The sequence below is a fragment of the Sus scrofa genome, chromosome 11, assembly GCF_054392235.1.
Source record: "Sus scrofa isolate SSC_HxYL_T2T_F1_AM1 chromosome 11, Sscrofa_HxYL_maternal_Yorkshire_Landrace_v2.0, whole genome shotgun sequence".
NCBI classification, from domain to species: domain Eukaryota; kingdom Metazoa; phylum Chordata; class Mammalia; order Artiodactyla; family Suidae; genus Sus; species Sus scrofa.
This window is the reverse complement of record NC_139393.1, coordinates 3536906-3558448: the sequence shown is the minus strand read 5'-3', so window position 1 is coordinate 3558448 and position 21543 is coordinate 3536906. Positions and strand designations below refer to the sequence as shown.

General features: G+C 49.5%; 1 protein-coding gene and 1 long non-coding RNA gene across 6 annotated transcripts in view; one reads left to right on the top strand and one right to left on the bottom strand.

Moving 5' to 3' along the window:
* SPATA13 (spermatogenesis associated 13) overlaps window positions 1-21543 on the top strand; it is a 244267-nt gene that overhangs the window by 133512 nt on the left and 89212 nt on the right. Inside the window, exon 1 of one of the 5 annotated variants that reach the window (XM_084981242.1) lies at window positions 21-188. The exons of the other annotated variants lie outside the window; for them this stretch is intronic. The gene's annotated coding sequence lies outside the window, so the exon portion shown is untranslated. Of the gene's footprint in view, window positions 1-20; window positions 189-21543 lie in introns of those variants that run through there. 5 annotated transcript variants of the gene reach the window in all.
* On the bottom strand, window positions 94-21302 carry LOC146398470 (uncharacterized). Its single transcript, XR_014819021.1, has 2 exons — window positions 19911-21302; window positions 94-5022 (listed from the first exon to the last, which is right to left on the bottom strand). It is a non-coding gene; the product is annotated as an uncharacterized LOC146398470 (long non-coding RNA).

Below are 21543 nucleotides of genomic sequence, written 5' to 3'. Positions count from 1 at the left end.
CGGGCGGGCTCCGGCGCAGTGCTCCTGCCGCGGCCGCTCAGCCCGCCGCCCGCCCCGAGACTGTGCCTCCGGGCTGAGGCTCCGCCGAGAGCCGGGCGTGCTCGGAGCTCCGCGGGACCGGGATCGGCCCTGAGTCTCCGGGACGTCTTGGATCGGCCGACTTTGGAGGCTCCTCCGGCGAGGCCGCGGTAGGTGAGGCTGCGCCCGGGCACGGGGCGGGCGGGTGGTGGGCCGGCGCCCGAGTGTTAGTGGGGAGCGGGAGCTCGGAGCCCGAGCCCGGTCGTTGAGTTACCCCGATGCCGGCCCCACAGCCCGAGCGCCGATCCGGCCGTGCGCTCGCGGCCCGGCTGAGTGGCCCGGGAGCGTGGGACTGCCGGCTCAGCGCTCCTGGGGATCCCCAAACTTGACCCGCGCCTCCGCGGGCTGCGGGAGGGACAAAGGCGCGGGGCGCCCGCGCCGCCCAGGGGATGCGGTGGAGAACTCTGTCCCCGGGCCTCATCTCCGAGAAGGGCGACGAGACCCCGCGCCGGGCGACCCTGACCTGGAGGGAGTGAGCTCTCACCTGTTTTGCTGGTTCGCTCCCACCTGTGGTCCGAGAGGCGGGAGTCGGGAGTCGGCAATCCAGCGCTGCGCCCACGTCCCGGGAACTCTGGCGACCTGGGCTGGCGGGCCACCATCTGGCTGTGCAGTCTCAGAGCCCAAGCAAACCTCCCCTCCCAGGTGCGGGGGGAAAAAAAAAAAACCTCCCTTCCCAAGCCAACCAGCCAGAGAAACACAACTCTCTCGGTCAGTTGCTTCCCAGCACTGGACAGGCTTGTCGATAAATAGAGGAATAAGTTGAATTTATTGAGCACTTGTTACCAAGGCCATCTCAATTCGTATATCCTCTGCCCCTCCTCCCATCGGACTTCGTTTTTCCGTGGTGCCCTGTGTCTTCAACCCTGTTAACCCCCCAAATCCCCAAGGTCTGTGCTCCTCGCTCACCCGCACGGAAATTTCACTCCATTTTATTTTTCCATCTTCCTAACAAACGCTCTCGTTTTCTCTCTGTGCGGCCGGCTTCTTCCAGACTTTCTCACTGCATTGTCCTCCCTGGCCTGTGAGTTTCACTGGCCTCCCTGTGCCTTTGAACCTTGTCCCCCCACCCCCAATAGAGCTTAATGGCCCGATTGCTTATCCAACATTCTCATTTTCACCCACCTCCTCTGGTCCCGGATTTTCCATCTTCCTCCCACCCAGGCTGACTGTCTGCCTTTCTGCCTGTGCGCCGTGGTGTGGGCTGTCCTGCCTCTTACCTACTTCTCCCTGCACTTTTCCCGCCTCCAGAGCACACACCTTGTTTAGGTTCCTCTGGTTGTGATTTTTCCACTGCCGCCCCACCCAGGCTCCTTCCCCACCTTTCCAGTCAGCCCTCCATTGCCTGGCAGACGGCTTTATTTCAGAACGTCTGAAAGTGTCCCTGGGAGGCAGGCGGCAGCTGCATCTCCCCAGGACCTTCCCGCCTGCTCCTGCTTCTGCTGTGTTTCCACTGAAGTCCTGTCGTCCATCGGTAGAGAGGCTCTCCGACGCGGTTGATACTGATATTACGATATTGCGGTAGCGGGTATCCGGCACTTAGTGGGCACCAAGCACTCCTCTGTGGAACTTCCAGGCAGTAAGGACTCCTGAATCCTCTGCCTGTGATGTCGCTGTGTCCCTAACCCATTTTACAGATGAGAAAAGGGAGGCGTGGGCAAGTGAGGTACCAGGCCCAGTGCCTCATGTCTGTGCTAGGGAGCCTTCTTCTCACCAGGCGGCTTTGCCCTAAGGTCTTTTGAACTCGGATGTGGCTGGGATTCCGCTCTGGCCATGAGGTTGTTAATTTGCACCTTTTATTTGGTCCGAGGTTTACTGCGGTTGAGGGCGCAGGAGCTCTCCCCGTGGAGCAGGGTATGGGGAAAACTGGAGTCCCTCGGAAAGCCAGGGGACAGTGCCTGGGCTGGCTTCCAGCTTTTGCTTCAGGCGAGGGCCAGGCCCCCTTAGCCACAGGAGGGCTGGAGGGAAGTGTCCCGCAAAGTCTGTCGCCAGCCAGCTCTCCCCCTGCGCTGAGAGGTCAGTTTCACTTTAGACGGCCAGACCTTCACTGTCCTTGATGGCCCCTGATGTCATGAGTCTTGTTTATTTCTGTTTCGTAACATAATTTAAAGCCTTGTTCAAATATCACCTTCCTGAAAGTTGGAGGCAAGCATTTGTTCCTTTTGCAGATGCTGACTGAAGTAGGGTGTTGGTAGCGTTTTATACTTTGATGGCTGGAAGGGACCTTATATAGTCCACCGACAAGGCAACTGGCCCAGAGAAATAAAATGGCATGTCCCAGGGAAGCAGCAGGACATTCAAGCTGGCCTCAGATCCCCAACCGGCCCACCTCTGGTCCAGGATGCTCCATGCCTGGTCCTACAGCTTGGTGGATGGACCTTTCGGCTTGTTGTGGAGAGCAGTGGACCTACCCTTTCCTGAGCTGAGAGGCAGTAGGAGGATTCTTTTAGGATGGAAAGTGTCAGTGGGTGTTTGTTTGCTTTTTTTTTTTTGTTTTTTTTTTTTTTTTGTTTTTGTTTTTTCTGTCTGTCTGCAAGCTAAACCTGTGAAAAGGTTTGCTTTGGAGATATGTCATGACATAAATGGGATCATAAAATGACCGAAGTCTAAATTCCGGTGTTCTGGAAAGAAAGCGTTTTGTTTTCCAGAACATCAGGAAGGAACACCAAACGTACATTGCTTTCTGGAGGCTCATTATCCAGTACATGGCAATGTGAACCTCAGTAAGTGGAATGTTTAATTGCATTTTCCGTTTGCAGAGAGAAATGCATTAGTATAAAGGCTCACGTGACTTCCTTCATCTCCGCATCTCAGATAAGACACGGGCGAAGGGGGAGCCTGGCCAGCTAGTCGCTGTCTCGTGTTCCTGTGCCCGCCTCCTTCTCCTCTTGGCATCTGACGCCCAGCTCTGCCCCAGCTCTGCTCCCTGCTGTTTGATCTCTTTTTCCAGGAGCCCTCGGGGTGCCTGGAGGGTACTGCTCACCCCGAGGTTGCTCAATGCATTCCCTATCAGCCGTCTTTGGCAGACTTCAACCCCAGTGCCCTAAGGTGTATGTTGCAGGTAATTAGCTTCTCTCGGATGCTTCAGAATGAGATGGGTGCTTACATACGGCCTTGGGAGAACTGAGACACTGGCTGGCTGTTCTGTGCTTCAGCTGAGGATCTTTGTAACTGGAGCAGGTTAGGTTTACTGCTCGCTGCCGTTTCACAGGTGAAGGAAGGAAGGGAGGTTCGTGGCCAAAGCCCTGTCCTAAAAGTCCAGGCTGGGATTTGAACACAGGGCTGCCTGGCACTGGAGATCCGATGCATCTTCCCACGCCTGTGTCCTCTGTAGCTCTGAACAACCTCCCCGGCAGCATTCCTGGAACCATTTACAAACTAGATGGTTCCTGCTGGCTGAATGGAGGATAGAACAATGGAGGAAGGGGGCGCTTTCGAACCAGGAGCGGAGGCAAAGCCCCAAGTGGACCAGGCTGCTCTGTGTTGCTCATACCCGGTTGTGGTCCGATGTCAGCCTTCCTGAACACAAGGAAGGCCCCATCCTGTGCCTCAGGAGGCCGAGGATCCAGGAGGGCTTCCTGGAGGAGGAGCTGACCACAGCCTGGGCTGAATGGTAAGAGGAGTGCCAGAACTGGGGAAGGAGCTGACAGAGGGAGGGATTCCAGCCTCCGGGGACAGAATAAGCAGAGGAACAGGCAGACCCCACCCCGTCAAGGAGGGACCCTGGGACAGTGCTGTGTGTCCACAGTCCCCAGCCCATCATTGCTGACTGCTCCCATGTGCTCAGAGCACTGCTTCTACAGCAGCGCTATCTGGGGATGCAGATTCTAGGGCTCCGCCGGGGACCTGGTGAACAAGAGATTCTGGGGGTGGGGGCAGCTGTCTCTTTTCACAGTCCTGCCAGCTGATTTTCAGCTTGGGAACCACTGCTCTAGAACAGATGCTTTCCAGAGGTCCCCGCCTGCATGGTCGCCCTTCTCGGAAGCGTGGCCTGGTCCTGCCTGCTTGCAGGTGTCCGATCTGCCTCCGGCGACCAGCCACCCACCTTTCTTGAAGGTCACCGCCTGCACCCTCGCAGTTGCTCTCCCCACCTGCTTCACTTCATCCCATGCTAGTGATTTATGCTCTTTCTACGGTACCTTTCCTGGATGTGATTTCTTAGTGTTTGGCGGTCATCCCACTGGGTTCGGGTCCCAGCTCTGCTGCTTGCCAGCCGCGTGACCTTGGGGAGGCATTGACCTCTCTGCCTCTGTTGTCTTATCTGAAAAATGTGGACGGTCATGGCACCATGTCTTAGCTGAGTGTTCCAGGCTTGGCTGGGCATTGGGATTGCCTGAGGGTCTTTAAGAAAGATCAGTGCCTGCCCCCACTTCCAGGTATCATGATTAGTGGGGGGTGTGGCCTGGGTGTTGGGGTTTCCCGGGTGCAGTATAGTTGGGAACTGCAGTCACAGGGGGTTGTGACGATGCAATGATTCAGGTCTTGCAAAGCGCTCGGAAGAGGGCTTGTCTGGCACGTCTGCTGGGGGCGGGGAGGCTCTGATGGTTCCATGATGGGGGCTGTGGAGGTCCTGGCGGCCTGGGGATCTCGTGGTGGTTCCGTCTTGTTCTGAGACTTGGGGGTTGATGTCCATGTGTCATTCCGAGCATCCGCTGCCCAGGACTACACAGGTCATGCGTGAACCACCTCCGCCACCGTCCCCCCTCCCCCGCCCCAGCCTTCCCAGCCCTGGGCACTGCCATCTCCCTTGAAGTTTTCGAGTATAATCAGACTCTGAGATCGTGAGGGAGCCATGCTCAGCAGTGAGGCTGGGAATCGGGCCCTCAGGGGTCAGGCCCGGCCGTGATCTGTCATCTGTACTGAAACGCCAATTCGGGACTTCCCGTCATGGCTCGGCGGTTAACAAATCTGACTAGCATCCAAGAGGACACAGGTTCGATCCTTGGCCTTGCTCAGTGGGTTAAGGATCTGGTGTTGCCCTGAGCTGTGGTGTAGGTCACAGATGCGGCTCGGATCTGGTGTTGCTATGGCTGTGGTGTAGACCGGCAACTATAGCTCCAATTGGACCCCTGGCCTGGGAACCTCCATATGCCGCAGGTGCGGCCCTAAAAAGACCAAAAAAAAAAAAAAAAAATAGACCATCTGAAGGACATTTTTCATGTTAACTCCACGGGCCTTCTCCGAACCCTGCTGAGATTAATTAAATCAAGCCCTGTGCAGCAATTCTTCTAAAATATCCTGAGAGGTTATTAAGATCCTGTTTGCCCAGGGCCTGGCGCCCTGAGTCAGTGGTCCATGAGTCGTGCCCACAGGATGAAATCTGCCATCCCGTTTAAGGTCCGTGGCCCCCTGCTTTCTTCTATGTAGACTCAGGCCTAGTGGTTTGGTCAACTTAATGAAAGAATTGAGAACTAGAGGGATGCCTGTCTCGATCTGTGGTTTGTTCCCTTTCTGTGGAAAAGTTAGTTTGTGTTTGTGGTTTTGCTCTGCTGTGCAGGGCATGTAAGGAGCCGATGTTTAGACTGGCCCCGGTACATTGAAATGTGCGTGGCAAACAGAAATCATTGATTCACTGTATTTGTTCCGCTGCCTGCCAACCTCCCGCTGGAGAAACTTGTGTCCAGCCCGCTCACAAGTGGCTCAGTCTTATGGTCGAGACTGGCCTCCATTGTGTGGTCTTAACATTGTCGCTTGTGTTACCCACGGACTGAATAGGCTTTAGAAATACAGGCCTTCCCAGAAATGGCCCCGGCTTGACTGGTCCACGGTCCTTCTGAAATAACATCCCCCACACCCGCAGTTGAAACAATAAAAAAAGGAGAAGGTATATGACTGTCTCCAGCTTCAGTTATATGCAACAGCGGTTACCTGTTTAAAATGCGAAGAGTTGGAAATGTATTTTCATTTTAAAACTTTTGAGGGTAAGACATACGCCGAGATGCACCTGGACAAGGAAACAGTATCCTTTAAAATGGGATGTTTTAAAGTCTGCCGGACCTGCTTTCTCTGCTTTTTCTGCCTTTGACGTTTCTGAAACAAATCTTAATTCCCCAGGGTGGGTTGGCTGGCCCATCTTCCTGAAGAGCTGGTTTCACCAGGTCAGGTCCAGCTCTGGCGCTGGACCTGCCCTCCGGCTGCTCTGCCGGAACTGTGGCGTCCGACACTTCCCGGAAAAGGATGGGGGGCCTTTGCGGTGGCCCAGCGGCAGGTCTCGGCTGTGACCTGCAGTGGGGTGGGGTGGGCGTGGGTGCCTGTAGGGCCAGGATGGGCCCCGCCTGTGGGTGTGCTTTGTTGAGCCAGTGCATCATGAAACCTGCTGCTGACCACTGCACCTTCTTCCCTGAGTCGGTCCTAGATTCCTAACCCCCCTCAGAAATGAAGCAGTGGTATTTGTCCTTCTCTGTCTGACCTGCTGCGCTTACCATCATCGTCTCTAGGTCCATCCATGTTGCTGCAAATGGCTTTCCTTCATTTTTTGTGGCTGAGTAATATTCCACTGTGTGTGTACCCTATCTTTTCCTCTGTTGATGGACATCTAGGTGGCCTCCATGTCTAGGCTGTTGTAAATAGTGCTGCAGTGAACACTGGGGTGCAGGCGTCTTTTCGAATTATGATTTTCTCTGGGTAGATGCCCAGAGTGGGATTACTGGATCATATCCATTTTTAGTGGGGTTGTTTTTGTTTGTTTGTGTTTTGTTTTTTTGTTTTGTCTTTTTTTCTTTATAGGGCCGCACCTGCAGCATATGGAGGTTCCCAAGCTAGGGGTCAAATCGGAGCTGCAGCTGCCGGCCTACGCCAGAGCCACAGCAACGCGAGATCCGAGCCACGTCTGCAACCTACACCACAGCTCACGGCAACACCAGATCCTTAACCCACTGAGCGAGGCCAGGGATCGAACCCGCAACCTCATGGTTCCTAGTCGGATTCGTTTCCACTGCGCCATGACAGGGACTCCCGTTTTTAGTTTTTAAAGGAGCCTCCGTGCTGTTCTCCAGAGTCGTTGTACCAATACCACTTATATGTGCAATCTAAAAAAGTGATACAAACGAACTTATTTACAAAACAGAAACAGACTCACAGGCTTAGAAAACAAATGTATGGTTGTTTGGAGTTCCCGCTGTGGCACAGTGAGTTAGGAATCCCACGGCAGTAGTTCCCATCGTGGCTCAGAGGTCTAAGACCCCCGCGTCGTATCCACGAGGATGCGGTTTTGATCCCTGGCCTCGCTCAGTGGGTTAAGGATGTGGCTTTGCTGCAGGCTCAGAAGTGGGAAAAACTCAGGCTTAAAGAATGCTGTCTGCCCTCCTTCCGATGTAGAAGCAGCCTTGCCTGAGGAAGCAGGAACTCTTGCTTCTTCTCCAAGGCTTTCTTTCTGACCCGACCCCCTCATCCCAGATGACACCCCGAGTGGGTGCCTTCGCATGGGCCACAGACGCAAGAAAGTTGTAGCCTCGCAAGGTCAGTGCGTGCAGGTGGAGGGGTCAAAGCCTCTCAGACTGCTGTTGCCTGGAGACGTCCAGGTGGGTACCGCAGTTATGACATTTTCACACTCGTGCATCCGAGGAGGTTTATCTCATTGACGTGCTGGGGGCTGTTTCCAAGCCTGCTGAGATTAATTCAATCAAACCCCGTGCCACAATTTTTCTGAAGCCGAATGCTTTATGCGGTTCAAGTGCGTGCTGGACTCCTGAGCTTGTATTGTCCAAGTAGGTGCTTATGCCTTTTATTTTTTTTCTACTAGAGGACTTTACATCCTTTTTTAATTTTTGTGGGTGGGTGCCACCCATCTCTTGTGGTTTTTCTGTGCTGCTGGGCTGAGGGATCTCCGGGGAAGCAGGAAATGCCTGCCGTCAGCAGGACCGTGCCGTGCCGTGCCATCTTCTAGGCTTTCCTGGAAAGTTCTCAGGTTAGGGATTTTAAAAGAAGCCTTTGTGTTAACTGGCACACTTGTCTTCTGAGACGGAGACAGTGGTTATGTGTGCAGATGGGTCTGGGATGAGCAGAAGTTGGCTCGCAGGCGGGCTCCTGGCCCTTGGCGTCCAGAGCCCAGGCGGCCGCCTCTGTGTGCTTCCTGGTCAGCTGTGAAGACTCGGGATGCACTTTGGTCATTACTGAGAGAGAATTTTAAATATATATATACATACACACACATATATATATTATTTCATTTTATTTCATTTCATTTATTTTATTTTATTTCATTTCATTTCATTTCATTTCATTTCATTATTTCATTTCATTTTATTTCATTATTTCATTTCATTTCATTTCATTTTACTGTTCCTTCTCAACAGAAGAGTTCCTTTTATGTGACTTTTTTAAAGAGAACTGGTCATGCAGTGGCCAGTTATTACACTTGCCTGGTTAGTGAATTTTCCTTTGTTCAAACTCACTGTTGCAGGATTCAGAATTAGCCCAGAATACATTTCTCACGGACTTTTTTTTTCCTTCCTGTTTTTGGCCGCCTGTAGGCACATGGAGATCCCTCGCCAGGGATCGGATCCAAGCTGCAGCCGTGGCAGTGCCTGATCCTTACTCCACTGTGCCAAGCCAGGGATCGAACCTGTGTTCAGTGCTCCCAAGGCGTCGCCAATCCCGTTGCACCACAGCGGCAACTCCTCTCATGGCCTTTCTTTCTTTCTTTTTTTCTCTTTAGGGCCGCACCCCTGGCATGTGGAAGTTTCCAGGCTGTGGGTCCAGCTGGAGCTGTAGCTGCCGGCCTAGAGCAACGCCAGATCCAAGCTGTGTCTGCGACCTACACCACGGCTCACGGCAGTGCCGGATCCTGGACCCACAGAGCAAGGCCAGGGATTGAACCCACATCTTCATGGATGCTAGTCTGGGTTCATTACCGCTGAGCCACAGGGGGAGCTCCCTCCAGGACTTTTAGGTGGAAAGATTCCATCCCCCTTGGGAGGACCCCAGAGCTCCCGCCTCAGAAGCGTGAGAAATGCAGACCCATGTCAGAATCCACTCTCATGGCTCAGGCGGTGATCTGGGTGGGTTCAGGTTCCTAGGGAAGGAGTCATCTGAGTGCAGAGGGGCTTGGAAAGCATCCCCCCCCCCCAGCTGCCTTAAGGCAAGAGGGGAGGGGAGGAAGGTGGGGAAGTAGTGTCGTCATCTCAGAACCTTTAGGCAGATGTGCTTCCACGTGGGGGATGGAGATGCAGGAATGTCACAGGGGTGAGGGAGAGGGTGAAAGGAAGCCTTGCAAAGGCTGGGAATCACGGAGGATGGCCAGCAGGTGCACGATACCATACGCAGCAATCAGACAGCCTTCTGGTGTTGGTCCTAGGCTCTCCTGCTGACCCCGGCGACATTGGTCCTGAGATTTGCATCATCCAGGGAAGGTCTCTGTTAAATACCCAAGTCCAGCGTTTGGTTGTGGGGCAGACACAGCGGTGGCGCGTTGACGGCTGTCATTCGCTGGCGTATAACACCGATAAACGTCAGCATCTGACCCAGACGAGGCAGGCGGGGGCAGAAGAGCGTGGGAATCTGCGATGTAAGGCAAAGGGACGTAACTGTGTTTGTGGAGAGTTTGAGGTTCTTACTTGTTCGTTTTTAAAAGTCAGCCTTTTCATTTTGAGGGCATTGCAGATTCCCATGCCTGGTCCAGCGCGGTGGTATTTACAGGCTCCTATGCAGCATCCCAGCCAGGACCTTGACACGGATCAGTGAAGCGACGAAACGTCTCCCTCGCCAACAGGACCCCCCCCATCTCGTCCTTCCCTGCTGCCAGATCCTTCCCTTCCCTCCCGCAACCACCGCTTTGTTCTGCACGTGACCATCATCTCAAACACGTTATAAGTTAGACTCATACATTGTTAGGCATTGCCGGTTTTACTCAACACAGTCCTCTGAAGAGGTTCTAGCCCTTGAGACGTGGCCTTTAAATGTGTTCTCTGACTCCAGCTTGTCTCCTTAGCCTCTTAACAGGGTCCTTTGGAGAACAGAAACTTGTAATTTTGATAGGTCCAGTTGATGGGCTTTTTTTTTAAAAGAGGAAACACCATTTTTTCCTTTTATTAAAAAGTATAGTTGGGAGTTCCCGTTGTGGCGCAGTGGAAACGAATCTGACTAGGAACCATGAGGTTGCAGGTTCGATCCCTGGCCTTGCTTGCTCAGTGGATTAAAGATCTAGCATTGCCGTGAGCTGTGGTGTAGGTCGCAGACGCGGCTCAGATCTGGCGTGGCTGTGGCTGTGGTGTAGACCAGCAGCTACAGCTCCGATTAGACCCCTAACCTGGGAACCTCTATAGGCCACGGTGCAGCCCTCAAAAAGAAAAAAAAAGGGTCGTTGATTTACAGTGTTGAGCCCATTTGTGCTGCACAGCAAAGTGACCCAGTCACACATATGCATGTACATTCTTTTCTTCATGTCGTCTTCCATCCTGGTCCATCCCAGGAGATTGGGGGTAGTTCCCTGTGCTGTGCAGTAGGACCTCGTTGCTTATCCATTCTAAATGTAACAGTTTGGGGAGTCCCCGTCGTGGCGCAGTGGTTAACGAATCCGACTAGGAACCATGAGGTTGCGGGTTCGATCCCTGGCCTTGCTCGGTGGGTTAAGGATGTTGCTGTGAGCTGTGGTGTATGTTGCAGACACTGCTCGGATCCTGTGTTGCTGCGACTCTGGTGCAGCCCGGCAGCTACAGCTCCTATTCGACCCCTAGCCTGGGAACCCCCATATGCTGAGGGATCAGCCCTAGAAATGGCAAAAAAAGACAAATAAATAAATAAATACATGTAACAGTTTGCATCTACTGACCCCAAACTCCCCGTCCATCCCACTCCCTCCCCCCTCTCCCTTGGCAGCCACAAGCCTGCTCTCCACGGCTGTGAGTCTGTTTCCGTTCTGTAGACAGGTTCATTTGTGGCATATTTTAGATTCCACATATAAGTGATATCATCTGGTATTTGTCCTTTTCCTTCTGATTTTTTTTTTTCTTTCGTGGGTTATGTTTTTGGTGTCAAGTCTAAGAACTCTTTGCCTGGATCTTGAGGATTTTCTTCTACTGTGTTTTAAGTTTTATGGTTTTACATACCTTTAAGTTTGTGACCCATTTGAGTTAGTTTTTGTATAAAATGGGAGATTTAGTTCCAATCAGTTTGTCTCTCCATTTCCTTCATCAGGGTTGTGTAGTCGTGGCATATAATTCTTATTCGTGTTTGCCTAAATTTATGCCTAAGTATTTCTTTTTTTTTTTTTTTTTTTTTTTTTTTTTGAGCAACTGTAAACGGTATTGTTTTTTTTTGTTGTTTTTTGTTTTTTTTTTTTTTTTCTTTTTGCCTTTTCTGGGGCCGCTCCCATGGCATATGGAGGTTCCCAGGCTAGGGGTCTAATCGGAGCTGTAGCTGCCGGTCTATACCAGAGCCACAGCAACGCCAGATCCGAGCCTCATCTACAACCTACACCACAGCTCACCACAATGCCAGATCCTTAACCCACTGAGTGAGGCCAGGGATCAAATCTGCAACCTCATGGTTCCTAGTTGGATTCGTTTCCACTGCACCACGACAGGAACTCCGGTATTGTATTTTTAAATTTTGATATTCATGTGTTCATTGCTAGCATGTAGAAATACAGTAGGGGTTTTTTTGTTTGTTTTGTTTTGTTTTGTTTTTGTATATTTAACTCGTATCCTGTCATCTTGAAGAGCTCACTAATTAGTTCGAGTAATTTTTTTGTAAATTCCTTGGGATTTTCTGTATAGACACTCATGTCATCTGCAAATAGGAATGGTTTAATTTCTTCCTTTCAAAGCTGTATCATTTCATTTCCCTTTCTTGCCTTATTGCACCAGCTGGAGCTTCTCACACTGCCTTGAATGAGAGCGGTGAGAAGAAACATCCTGCCTCTTGTTTCTGATCTGGGAAGGTAAAAGCATCATGTCTTAAGTATACTGTTAGCTCTCGGGTTTTGGTGGATGCTTCTTACCAAGTTGAGGAAATTCTTCTCTATTCCATTTTTTTTTTTAAGTTTGTTGTATTTTTTTAATGATAACAATTTTAGCAAGTGCTTTTTCTATCACTTGATATGATCATATGATTTTTTTCTTTAGCTTATGAATATAATGAATTATATTGATTAATTTTTAAATATTGAACCAGTCTTGCATCTCTGGAATAAACCCCAATGAAATATACCCCACTTGGTCATGTGCATAATTATTTTCATGTATTGCTGGACTCCCTTCTGTTTTATTAAGCATTCTTAAGTCTCTGCTCTTTATCTCTAGACATGTCTCAAGTCCCTATTCTTGGTCCGCAGCTGGGTTTTCGTTTTTTGACGTTTTTTGTTGGTGGTGATGGGTACTGTCTTTATCTGGTTTGGTATCAGGGTACTGCTGGCTTCATAAAATGAATACAGAATGTTTTCCATGTCCTGGAAGACAAAGGGTGGAATTGGTGTTATTCTTTTTTAAACATTTGCTACAGTTCTAAAGTGAGAGCATTTGGGCCTGGATATTTCTTTTTTGGTAGTTTTGAAATGACAGAGTCAGTTTCCTTAATGGTTAAGGTCTGTTGAAGTTATTTCCTATTGTGTGAGTTGTGGTAGTTTTTGTTCTTTGAGCAAGTGGTCTGTTTTGTGTAAGTTGTCCAGGTTACGTGTGTAGTGCTGTTCGTAGTATCCCCTTGTTTTTGACATCTCAGGGTCTGTAGTGTTATCTTGTTTCATTCCTAATATTGGTATCTTGTGTGTCTTTATTTTCCTTTGTCAGTCTTATTAGAAAGTCTGTAAATTGTATTAATCTTTTAAAAGAGCCAGTGCTTGGTTTCATTGATTTTTGCTATCTGTTTTCAATTTTGTTTATATATCTCCTTTTTTTTTTTTTTTGGCTTTTTAGGGCCGCACCTGTGGCATATGGAGATTCCCAGGATAGGGGTCAAATCAGAGCTACAGCTGCCATCCTACAGCACACCACAGCAACGCTGAATCTGAGCCACATCTGCAAACTACACCACATCCCACAGCAATGCTGGTTCCTTAACCCACTGGGTGAGGCCAGGGATTGAACCCGCAACCTCATGGTTCCTAGTCAGATTTGTTTCCGCTGAGCCACAATGGGAACTCCTGTTTACATCTCCTCTTACCTTTATTATTTCTTTCCTTTTGCTTGCTTTAGGTTTATTTTGCTCTTTCTAGGTTTTTGAAGTGGGAGTTTAGACTACAGAAGAGTTTCTTATACATTTATTTTAGTGCTATAAATTTCCCTCAGAGCCCTGCTTTAGCTGTGTCCTACAAATTTTGATATGTTGCATTTTCATTTTCATTCTGTTATATGTATTTTTAGGTTTCATTTTAGACTTCCTCTTTGATGTGTGGATTGTTTCAAAGCGCATTTAGTTTCCAGATTTTTGGAGATTTTCCTTTTATCTTTCTGTTACTGATTTCTAGTTTATTCCATCATTGCTAGAGAACACATTCTATACGATTTAGTTCTTTAAAAAATGTTGAGGTTAAGGAGTTCCCAACTCAGTGGTGAGTGGCTCAGCGGTTAACAATTCTGACTAGGAACCATGAGATTGTGGATTCAATCCCTGGCCTCACTCAGTGGGTTAAGGATCCTGTGTTGCTGTGAGCTGTGGTGTAGGTCGAAGACTCGGCTCAGATCCCACGTTGCTGTGGCTGTGGTGTAGGCTGGCAGCAACAGCTCTGATTAGACCCCTAGCTTGGGAACCTTCGTATGCCATGGGTGCGGCCCTAGAAAAGACAAAAAAAAAAAAAAAAAAAGGTAGAGATTTGTTTTCTAGCCCAGGATGTTGTCTGTCCTGATACATGTTCCATATGCACTCAAGAAGAATGTATATATTCTGCTCTTGTAAGGTAGCGGGCATATGCCAGAACTGTCTAATTCTCTTGGTTGTGTTGTTAACCCTGCATGGGAGTATTCTGTTCTAGTGATATTAACAGTGATTGTATCTTGTTTCCATTCTTCTGATAAGGGAAGGGGAATGGGGATTAGACAGTAGAGAAATTGAAATCGTATTGTCTGGCCAAAAAGCGGGGGGGGACTAAAATTCTATCTTGCCAATTTAGGGCAACTTTGACAACCACCTAAAGACAGAATTCGAGTTTCTGTTCTCTGTTGAAACATGCAGGTGCCAGGGGGCCATTTCGTTGCACCGTTGTTTTAGAATTAGGAAGTCTGAAGAAAACCAAGCTTTATCTCAAGATTAGAGGTCAGACAGCTGAAGTTGCCAACCAGGGCTAGAGGAGAAGGCTGTCTCTCAAGGTGTTCCAGATGACTGCTTCTGGAGTAACACGGGTTAACTAGCTAATGGTTTCCTAATTAGTCATGCAGTCCTTCCTTTACTCAGATCTAGAGCAGAGGAATGCCTTCTTGGTCTGAAAGCTACGTTATGAATCTATTCTACATCATTCGTTGAGTAATGCCTCTACGCCATCCATGGGGCTGGTTCCTGAGAATATAAAAATAAACTAGAGAGACGTGGACTTAAGTATTTTTTATTCTGCCACAGAATAAAAACCTAGAACGCTCAATGGCTCCATAAAGACTGAAAACTAGAAACATAAGAATAAATTAAACCCTGACAATTATTTTAGTTTCAGATGTTCCCGCCGTGTTGGCTCATGGGAAACGCATCCGATTTGCCACAAGGACACAGGTTCAATCCCTGGCCTTGCTCAGTGGGTTAAGGATCCAGCGTTGCCGTGAGCTGTGGTGTAGGTCACAGACGTGGCTCGGATCTGGCGTGGCTATGGCTGTGGTGTAGGCTGGCAGCTACAGCTCCGATTCGACCCCTCGCCTGGGAACCTCCATGTGCCGTGGATGCGGCCCTAAAAAGACAAAAAAAAAATCTTGTTTTGGTTTTGGATGCAGCAACTTCAAGTTGAAAAGCAATATTAAATATCCAGAGTGCAGGGAAATATGTTTTAGGACCTGGCCTCACAGTTGCTTTCAGTTAAACAACTGGCATTTCTTTTGTGTCTCCTGTGTGCCACCCACTGGCGTGGGTTCGGGACTCAGGTTTGCTCAGGCCCTTGGTATGTGTTCTTTCTTAAGTGTGATCGTTGTGATAGAGCCAAGTATACATTTCTCAAACTTCATATCCATTTTTATGTGCTCTTTCTGAAGAAATGGAAGCTTCTATGCCTCTAGTGAAAATTCATGTACATCATTTTCTCCGTGTCACAACTTTAGAAAGAATATCTACGTAAGCCAGGCTGAATTTAATGCAAACAGATCCGGTATCAGTGTCAATACGGAGGTTGCCTCACAGCTTTTTGTAAACATGCCGTGCGTTTAACCTGTTTGACCAGGTGCGATGATGAAAGAGCTGCAGAGACCTTGGTCTATTGCTTTTCATGTAGCACAACAAAAAGCGAGGAAGTGCAGCTAAATAGACCATGGCATTTGCTCTCCTTTCCCCCGTGACATCACAGTTCCCTTTATTTATTTTTTATTTTATTTTATTTTATTTTATTTTTTCGCAGTTTCCCTTTAATATCAGTTTTTCAGGTCACGGGGACATGTTATTTTCCCAGAAGACCAGTTGCTCTGAAGAGGGGACCAGGCCAGAGATTCCAAGGACAGATCAGCACATAGGCGGGATCCTGGGAAATGAGCTTGGTTTTTTTTGGGGGGGGGTGTTTGTTTATTTTTCTAGGGCCACACCGCAGCATATGGAGGTTCCCAGGCTAGGGGTCCAATTGGAGCTGCAACTGCCAGTCTACACCACAGCCACAGCAACGCAGGATCTGATCTGTGTCTGCGACCTACACCAAAGCCCACGGCAATGCTGGGTCCTTAACCCGCTGAGTGGGGCCAGGGATCAAACCCACATCTTCATGGATACTGGTTGCGTTCATTACTGCTGCCCCACAACCAGAACTCCATTTAAAAATTTTTTTTAAATTACAGTTGATTTACAATGTTGTGCCAATTTCTGCTGTACGGCATAGTGACCCAGTCACACATATATCTACATTTTTGTCTCCTACTATCTCCCATCGTGTTCTGTCCCCAGAGATTCACTAGTAGTCTTACCTGGGACATTAAGTTCTCATGGATAATTAGAAGAAAGAGGTCAGATGCCTTTACAGCAATCTGGGCGCATATCTGTTGTCTGGCGGATGCAGTTTGCCTGAGATCAGTCTTGTCACTTCTTTGAGCCTTGTCTCCTTCTCTGGAAGTGACTCTGGCTGATAACAAGGGGACCCCCCCACCCCCGCGCGCGCGCTTTAATTATGGCTGTTTTCGTCACCTCCGGCCGGTCTGTGAGTTCTGGAAGGTGGAGAACTGTGACCTGTGACCTCCAGCCTGTGCACAGGCTTTTGTCTTTGGGAGCCAGACAGGTCACAGGAGCCACACGGTTGGGGTCCCCAGGGGAAGTGGCCCAGGGTCCGTAAACCTTCTTTTCCAAGAGAATCCTGACATTTCATGTAAGTGAAGTCTCTTTAAATATTGAAAATTAGTTTGGTGGTAAAAAGACTCCCCATGTAGGCCAAAAAGGAATGAGAACTCTGAAATTCAACACAAAGGCTAGTGCTTGCCGAGCCCTGAGCATGCTCTTAAAAAGGTTTATTGAGGGAGTTCCCGTTGTGGCTCAGCTGGTAAAGAACCTGACTAGTATCCATGAGGATGCCGGTTCGATCCCTGGCCTGGCTCAGTGGGTTAAAGATCCTGTGTTGCTGTGGCTGTGGCCTGGGACCTTCCTAGCCTGGGAACTTCCATATGCGGCCCTGAAAAAAAAAAAAAAAAAAAAAAGATTTCTTGCATTAGCAGCAATTCCCTGAGCTGTTTTAAGATGTGGCTGCCATGATGGAGAAACTCCTGAGAAACGTGCCTCTGTCTTGCAGTGAGAGCTTGTTCTGCTCTGCAGTTGTGACGTGCCTTGTATGGTTAGGAATAGGCCCAGCGATGACAAGTGCCTTAAGACGCATGCTGACCGTGTGCCCTGCAGTGCTGGGAAGGTCTCGCTGTCTGCCTAAGGAAAACACGCACTTTGAAGTTCAGAAAGTTGAAACAATGACCTAAGCGGACGTCTTCTGCCTCGTGGCTGAGCTGAGATTGTAACCCAGAGGTTCATTCTTCACCATTCGAGCCGGTTACCACCTTCTGACTAGATTAAGAGTGAAGTGGAGTTCCCTGGTGGCCTAGCAGTTAGGGATTTGGCATTGGCACTGCTGTGGCGCAGGTTCGATCCCTGGTCCCGGGAACTTGCACGTGCTGCGTGCACAGCCTGAAAAAAGAGAGAGAGAAGGCACTGACACGACGGCAAAGCTGGGGGATATTAAATCAACCTTAAATTTCTGGGATAAAGTCCAGCTGGTTTTTTGATAGATTGTCATTTTATATGTTGGTAGCATTTTGTTTAGGATTTTGGTACCCATATTCAGAAGAGATTCTGGTCTGTGGTTTTCTACTCCGGTGAGGTTTTTTCCCTGCTTTTGTTGCTTTGTTTTGTTCCTGGTTTTGCTGACCCCATAGAAGGAGTTGGATAGTGTTCCCTCCTGTTCTCTCTTTTGGGGGACGATTTGGTGAAGAATTAATTTTCCTTATCTTTTTCCGAATTCCTAAAAGAAAGGACCAAAAAAACCATTTTTAAAAACATCTTTAAATGCCTTTACATCCCTCTTTCTCTCCAGTCACTCTCCAGCCGGACCTGTGACATATGGAAGTTCCAGGCCAGCTGTAGCAGCGCTTGATCCTTAACCCACTGAGCCAGACTGGGGCTCAAACCTGAGCCTCTGCAGCAACCCGATCCACTGCAGTTGGATTAATTTTTTTTTTTTTTTTTCCTTTTTAGGGCTGTACCCGCAGTATACGGAAGTTCCCAGGCTAGGGGTTGAATTGGAGCTGCAGCCACTGACCTACGCCACAGCCACAGCAACTCGGCATCCGAGCCATGTCTGCGACCTACCCCAAAGTTCAAGACAACGCCAGATCCTTAACCCACTGAGTGAGACCAGGGATTGAACACACATCCTCCGGGATATTAGTTAGGTTCGTTACTGCTGAGCCACAATGGGAACTCTTGCACTTGGATTCCTAACCACTGTGCCACAGTGGAAACTTCCTCCACCCGTCTTCCTTGCCGGTATAGTCAGATGCCATCTCCTCCAGGAAGCCCGCCCTGATTGCTCCTGCTGGGGACAGTGCTTTTGCCTTCCCGGACTTGTCCCTGAGCTTAAGGCCGGGGAGCACACTTGATTTTTAGTAGGTTGTCACCTTGCCAGTGCTTCTGGTCTGTTCCACTGATTGTAAACCTCCCGAGGGCAGTGACTTGACCTCGATCTCAAGCCCACACCTTGTTCGGAAGGGCCCAGCTCGCTCTGCCATGGAAAAATGGAGCATTCGATCCAGTGACAGATTTAAGGCCTCTGAAAGATAGTGAGACTTCCTAGTATTTGAGTATGTAGCTTTGTGCAGACAGTGTGTCTGTACACACAGACCTAAGTGCGGTTCAAAGGGAATTTGAGAGGCTGCCTTCCTGTTTCCAGTCCCGTCTCTTGATGTAAATATTGGACTCCGAGGCTCGCTCTCTGACTGTTCTCCCATTTGTAGTGTGGAAATTGGTGTGAGAATGGGAATAAAATGTATAAATTGTTTAGTCCAGTACTTAGTGCCTTTAGGTACCAATGAATAATGACTCGTAACGATGATGTCAGCGCCTTTTAAAGAGAGAAGCTGATATTAGCCATAGCTGCACATCGGTATTTATCTGCTATTAACCATGTTCTAATATTTACTTGAAAGAATAGATGATTTGGTTCAAAGTCTTATATTTTAATGGCTGATTAGCTGAAATTCCCTATTAAATTCTTTGACAAATTTTTTTTCTTTTTGCTTTTTAGGGCCACACCCATGGCATATGGAGGTTCCCAGGCTAGGGGTCTAATCGGAGCTACAGCTGCCAGCCACAGCCACCAGATCCTACACCACAGCAACACCAGATCCGAGCCGCGTCTGTGACCTACACCACAGCTCACGGCAACGCCGGATCCTTAACCCACTGAGTGGGGCCAGGAATCGAACCCGAAACCTGGTGGTTCCTACTCAGATTCGTTTCTGCTGCGCCACAGCAGGAACTCCTGACAAATTTTTTTTCTATTCATTCTTAGGAATGTCTCTGGAACGGGTTTATAATTATTCTGGGTATAATTTTCCCTTGACTTACAGTGTTTGAGGAGAAGCCTCAGGGCCTGGGCTCCAGGGTCAGGCGGCCTGGCCCACGTTTAGGCGTGACTCTGCCACACGGAGTGTGTGTGTGTGTGTGTGTGTGTGTGTGTGTGTGTGTGTATGAAGACCTGCTTCCCAGGGCCTTCCCGAGGCTGCAGAGAGCTCCTCCAGGAGCTGCACTTAGTAGGAGCCGGGTGCTTTAACCCTGTTGTCATATTCTGTCATCAGCACCTCGCGTGGTCCAGCAGTCAATACATGTTTGCATGAAAAGCTGGTTTGCAATTATTAACCAGCTTGTGCAAAACTCCCCTTCAGTTTCTTTCCCGGTAGAAAGACTCCTGCCCTGGGAAGGGGCCTGGCTGGGTGACCTGCAAACTGTCCCAGATAGGCTGAGAGTCCAGGCGCCCCCCACCCCCAGGTTTAAAGATAAGAAGAGCGAGGCTTGGTGCTGTGACTTTATGGTTCCATGTCTGTCCCTCTTGAGTTACATACCTTAATTTTTTTTTATTTTTTTATTTTTTGGTCTTTCTGCCTTTTCTAGGGCCGCTCCCGCAGCATATGGAGGTTCCCAGGCTAGGGGTCTAATCAGAGCTGTAGCCACTGGCCTACACCACAGCCACAGCCCCACGGGATCTGAGCCACATCTGCGACCCACACCACAGCTCACGGCAACGCCGGATCCTTAACCCACTGAGCGAGGCCAGGGATGGAACCCGCAACCTCATGGTTCCTAGTCAGATGCGTTAACCACTGCGCCACGACGGGAACTCCTACATACCATAATTTTGAAAAACCTTCATGTCTAGTCACTTGGGGCGCTGCTAATGGGGTGACGTAGAGGTAGCCGTGCACACCTCATCAGCGTTAGGACACGCACGGGTTGTTCTGCTGCGCTAAGCATGCCCTTTAAACAAGACCTGCTGCACCTAACAAGCTGGATGAGACCCCAGAGAGCTACCGCCGGGACCCTCAGGGCACCGGTGCTGGCAGAGGGCCTTCGGGGTGGGTGTGAGCCTCTGCGGTTTTATTGCTGCCTGTGGGCTCAGGGTGTTGGCAGCTTCTGAAGGCAGACGCCTGCCCTTCATGGTAACTGACCAGCAGAGCTAGAGCGAGGTTTCTGCCTGCGTGACTTCGTGGTAAGAACATGAGACGCCCTTTTTGGAGGTGTTATTTCTGGTGAAGTGACTCTCTGATTCTCTCTCGATGTCTCCGCCTCCTCATCTCATTTTCTTTCATTTGCTGTTGAGGTCGCTCTAGCAGAGGGCTGCGTGCTTCAAACATGCAGTCACATCCACTGAACATACATTTTTCGTTTTCTTTCTTGCTTTGCTTTGTTAGGGCGCCACTTGTGGCAGATGGAAGTGCCCGGGCTGGGGGGCATTTTTCAAACCTAAGTCAAATATGATGAATTTCCTTCAGCGTCCACCTAGTTCTTTCCTGCGGAAAATGCCATTAAACCAAACCAAGGCTGATGGCAGAACTGGAAACGTTTGACCGGGCGTCATACTCCTAAAACTTCGTACGGAACAAAGCATGATGTCCAAAGTTGGAATTCTTCTACGTGCCACGTTTTCAGGGACCCAGATCCAGGGCTTCATAACTTTAGAAGGTTCTCCATCGGCTGACAGTGGCCTTACCTGCCGGCCCCCTGGCTGGGGGGGAGGAAGAGGGATTCATTCTTCTCCACACTGGAGCTTGGGAATTGGGCACCTTTGTTCGAATTCTGATTTTGCCCGGTGTGATTTTTTAAAATAATCGCACAAGGAGTGTCTGAAATGGGACTCCCTGGGTTTTTTAAATATCGCTTCACCCTGAGCCGATGCTGTGTCTCCCACCCTGTGAATGAGACTGGGCCCCTCCAGGGAGGTGAGGGGACTTGTTAAAAGTCACCCAGGAGTCCCCTGGTGGCACAGCAGGGTAAGGATCTGGGGTTGTCCCTGCTGTGGTTGGAGTCACTGCTGCAGTGCGGGTTCGATCCCTGGCCCAGGAACTTCCACATGCTGTGGGTGCGGCCTAAATTAATTAATTAATTAAAGTGAAAAAAAAAAACCCACCCTGTATTAAGAAAAAAAAAAAAAAGCCACCCAGAAAAGCTCATTTCCCTCAGGAACTGTCGTGGGAAGTAACACAGAAAATGGAGTTCCCATCGTGGCTCAGTAAAAAAAAATCTGATTTGTAACCGTGAGGACGCAGGTTCGGTCCCTGGCCTCGCTCAGTGGGTTAAGGATCTGGCATTGCCTTGAGCAGTGGTGTAGGTCGCAGACAGAGCTTGGAGGATCTGGTGTGGCCGTGGCTGTGGTGTAGACCGGCAGCCGTAGCT